This window comes from Gavialis gangeticus, unplaced genomic scaffold (assembly GCF_001723915.1).
Source record: "Gavialis gangeticus isolate Ggan-Ray unplaced genomic scaffold, GavGan_comp1, whole genome shotgun sequence".
NCBI lineage: Eukaryota > Metazoa > Chordata > Crocodylia > Gavialidae > Gavialis > Gavialis gangeticus.
This window is the reverse complement of record NW_017729005.1, coordinates 4,351,028-4,355,457: the sequence shown is the minus strand read 5'-3', so window position 1 is coordinate 4,355,457 and position 4,430 is coordinate 4,351,028. Positions and strand designations below refer to the sequence as shown.

Sequence of the window (4,430 nt, the reverse complement as noted above, 5' to 3'; positions counted from 1 at the left end):
GTGTAGTGCTGCCGAGCCTGTAAGGGTGCTGCAGGTTTTTCTTCCCAGTGTGGAGAACCTTGCATTTTTCAGTGTTAAACACCATCAAGTTCTCATCCACCCATTTGCTGAGCCTGTCCAGGTCAGCCTGGATCACCCGACTGTCTTCTGACGTGGATGCTTTGCCCCAAAGTTTGGTGTCATCGGCAAACTTGGCCAGTCCGCTCCTGACTCCAATGTCCACATCATTAATGAAGATGCTGAACAATATGAGTCCAAGGACAAAGCCTTGGAGGACCCCACTGGTCACAGGGCAGCACAATGGTTGATTTCTGTCAATTACCACCCTCTGGGTCCGACCACGGAGCCAATTTCCCAGCCAGCGGATGATGGTGGACCCAAGGCCACAATTGGCCAGTTTTGCCAAGAGGTGATCACGGGATACCAGATCAAAGGCTTTTTGAAGTCAAGATATATGACATCAATCTCTTCTCCCTTGTCCAGGTGATAGGTCACCTGGTCATAGAAGGAAATGAGATGGGTCAAGCAAGACCTACCCGCAACAAACCTGTGCTGGCTAACCCTTAGGATGTTGGCATCGGCCAGTCCATTAAGGATGGCCTCTTTAATAAACTTTTCTAAGATCTTGCCCAAGACAAAAGTCAGGCTGATGGGCCTATAGTTAGCCGGATCCACTTATAAAAATAATTCATTCCATTTAGACCAAAGCATGAAAAAAGCAACAGCACTCTCCTACCTCTAAGACGTGTTACAAGGGGGAAAAGGAAGGTGTAAATATATTACAGATAATAAGAGGCTCAGAGACTGTAGTCAGGAGTATTTGAAGTACAAAGCTCAGCCCCGACAGCCACCCAGAAGAAAGATGACAGAAGCCAGCGTGCTAAGGAAACACAAGGGATAACGAAATCCCCCCCTCACTCCAAACCAACACAGGGGCGCAGCAATCCAAGGGCTTAAATGCGGGGGACCCGAGGGCACAAAGCGGCCGGCGGCACGCGGTGACTGGGGCGCCTTCACCAGGAGCCAAGGCGACACCGACCGCAGCGCCGGCAGGGCACAACGCGGCGGCCTGAGCCGCCCGACACAGCTCCTCCCCACCCCTCGGACCCGAGCCCTCACAACTGCTGCGGACGGAGCAGCCCCCGAGCTCGCCCTCTGCGCGGAGCCCCCAGGTGGGGCCAGCCTGTGCCCGGCCTTCCTACCCCTGCGCGGCCCCTACGCAGCACCTGGGTCGCCCCCTCCCCGGGGCAACCGCTGAGCCGAGCCGGGCCGGCCCAAGGGCAGCGGCTGCAGACCCCCTCACCTAGCGCTGGGGCGTGCCGCAATCCCGGACGCCGAGTCCGCGGCGGCACCGAGTCGCTCGAGCTCCCGGGCTGCCAGGCATCGCGGCGTCGCTTCCGCTCCCAGCTGGCCCCACCTCGCGCGGCCAGACACAAATCCCGCAACCCCCTTGCCGGGCAGGGGACAGCGCATGTGCGGACTATCTCCCTCTTTGCACACGCGCAGCCGCGGCGGATGTCCTACAGGCACCGCTTGTGCTGCACCCGGCTCGTTTCGTTTCCAGCCCTTGATTTAGCAGCAAAGCCCAGGCCACAGGCCTGGGAATGATCCGGATTAGTGCCTTGCCTCCGCGCAGCCAGGGCTGGGGCGGGAGCGTTACGGTTTGAAGGGTGTAAATCAGTGTGACTGCGGGGCATATCCTGGCCTGACTGCCCGGGGGCTCGCTCGGGTACCCCGCGTGCCTGTGGCCGGCGTGCTGGATGCCGGCGGTCTAACGACCAGTTTGGTTTATTAAGAATCAGCGGGGGGCGGGGTGGGAAGCAAAACAAAGGCGTGTACAAAAAAAGTATCCAAAATTAATGTAGCTGGATTTGTGTTGGGTTACTTACAGTACCTTTACAAATAGCTGCTTTGCAACTATAGACATTTCTTTCGCCTCCCTCTGCTTTTGGCTGTGAGCCTCTCAGACCCACATGCCTCGAGATTTCAGGTGGCACCATTGTCTGCCAGAATCCTGTGATTTTCTTGTGTCTGCTTTGCTTGTTATCCCAACCTCCTCCTCAAGCAAAGTAATGCACAGCCTGTCTGCAAATTATTCAGGAGTGTATTAATTGCTGTTCCATCCTTGTATTTCATCATCGTCAACTAAGATACGGTTATTTGTGACAGATCTTTCACACTGGGCTTGATGTATTAATTACCTTGGCTGAAGGGGTCACCCTGAAGTCAGCTCAGTCTACTTTAAAAAATACTGGCCTTAATATTAATTGTATCATTCATCAAATATGACTTATAGACAGAATAACTGATGCGTCACATAAGGCCTTGCCTTGCCCTCCCCATGAGGGCTGCCTTCAGTGTGAGCCAGCAGTTCAGTTCAGTGGGTCTCCACCTTGTTATGTCCCAAGCAGCCTCCAGAACTTTTCTGAACTTAGCAGTGCCCTGGCACAGAACCTAAGACATCCAACATTTTCCTACAGGAGTTTCAAGAGACTTTATCCCAAGTCCAGCTCAGGGGTCTCCACCTTTCCAGAGTCAAGACACAATCCCCCCCTTCCCTCCCAGCACCACCAAGCACCATTTTTTAACACAGTGGCACATTGTGATTCACTCATGGGCTAAGAGCAAGTCTACTTGGTTGGTCTAATAAAAGATACCACATTTCCTCCAGTAACTTTGTCCGCTTATGTCCTTAGACCAACATGGCTACAACCAACACCACGGAAACATGGAAGATGCCAAATTTTGCTGTTGAAATGGACACTTCACAACATGAAGAAGAAATAAGCCAAATTCAACAACTACTCAGTCTTGCTGCACTTAAAAAGTGGGTTCCGCATTGCCACAGGTGGTCCGAGCCCGGGGGCACCAGGGCAGTCAGCCCCTGGTGCAAGATTGGTTGTGGGGGTTAGGAGCAAAACATCTCACTTGCCGGCCCTGTTGCTCTGTGCTGCAACACTACCCTGAGGCCAGGAGGCGGGTATCAGACCCCCCTGGGGCAGGAAGAAGATGCTGCAAGGATCTCAGCCCTGGTCTCGGAGCTGCCTGCCATGTGAGCCAGCCCTTCAGGTCACTGCATTTCCACCTTGTCCCAAGCTGCCTCTAGACTTTTTCTGAACTTAGCAGCGCCCTGGTAAAGAACCGCTGGCCTGAGGTGTCCAACATTTGACCTCAGGAGTCTCATGGGACTCTATGTCAAGTCCAGCTCAGGGGGTCTCCACCTTTCAAGGGCCAAGACACACCCCCAGCACCACTTCTGAGTGCAGTGGCACATTGGGCTAAGATCAAGTCAACTCAACGGCTGTCTACACAAGGCGCTAACTGCACAGTTGTTACTGGGCATTTAGTACTTGCATGACCAAGTATTAAATGACTGCACAGTAACCAGAGTTACTACACAATAGCATCCTGGCACAGTTGTCTAGCGACACTTACTGTGCGGTAGCTGCTTACTACTGCATAGTAGCATCACGTCTTGGTTCATGCCTGGCAATGCTACTGCGCACTACTAAAAAGCTAGATTTGTGCTCAGGCCAAATATGGACTGCCCCTGCAGACTCCTGGCTCCCCGCTGTGCTGCCTTCTCCCTGGGAGCCCTGAATCAGCTGCACCGCCATGGCAAGGCACCCCTGTCCACCCAGCACCAGTGGGGGCATGACCAGTATGGGGCTTCTGGGGGGAAGGCAGCAGGGTGGGGAGTCTGAGACTGCAGCAGGCAGCCCACATCTGTCCCTGCCCCCTACAGACTCCTTGGCTCTACTCTCCCATGCCTCTGGAGGGGGGAGCATCATCCACACTCCTCCCCCTGCAAAAGTAGGTTGGGGCCTATGGTAGGTCAATAGTTCACCAATCCGTGGCATGGGTACCACCAGCGGTATGCAGACAACCTGTCATTAGTACGCATTAACAGATTTATTATATGACAAAAATTTGCTGGTGGTACTTAAGATTGTATGGTTTTAAATTGGTGGTGCTCAATCTGTCAAAGTTTGGGAACCCTGGTATAGGGTGATGTAATGTAGACAACCAGGGTAAAGTAATTCCTGTCTCATCTTTACCACCCTATCCACGAAACGTTACAACATGTCTTTATTGTAGAATTGGTAAAACGAGGTATTTAAAGATCTGCTGTCATAGTGGATGTAAATTTCAGTTGGTGTCAGCTAGCTGCACAAGAGGAAGGAGCACACATCAGTGTACATGGAGTATGGTTAGCAAGAAATGACTGCTCTGCTCATGGACTCTATAAGTGCCTTGAACCACGTCTCACGTATCCAGGTTGCAGCCCCAGAGGCTTAGCGGCACAGCGCCCTTCCCGCCTCACCGCGCCCAGCGACGGGGAGACACGGCCTGCTCCTGACTGCGCAGGCGCCACCCCCTCGGCCTAACTGCGGCGCAGGCGCCCTGTTCAGAGCCTTCGGCCGGCCGCT

General features: G+C 53.6%; 1 protein-coding gene across 1 annotated transcript in view; it reads right to left on the bottom strand.

Moving 5' to 3' along the window:
• CCDC126 (coiled-coil domain containing 126) overlaps window positions 1–1,411 on the bottom strand; it is an 18,368-nt gene extending 16,957 nt beyond the window's left edge. Inside the window, exon 1 of the mRNA XM_019508583.1 lies at window positions 1,304–1,411. The gene's annotated coding sequence lies outside the window, so the exon portion shown is untranslated. The remainder of the gene's footprint in view (window positions 1–1,303) is intronic.
• Between the last annotated feature and the right edge of the window lie 3,019 nt (window positions 1,412–4,430).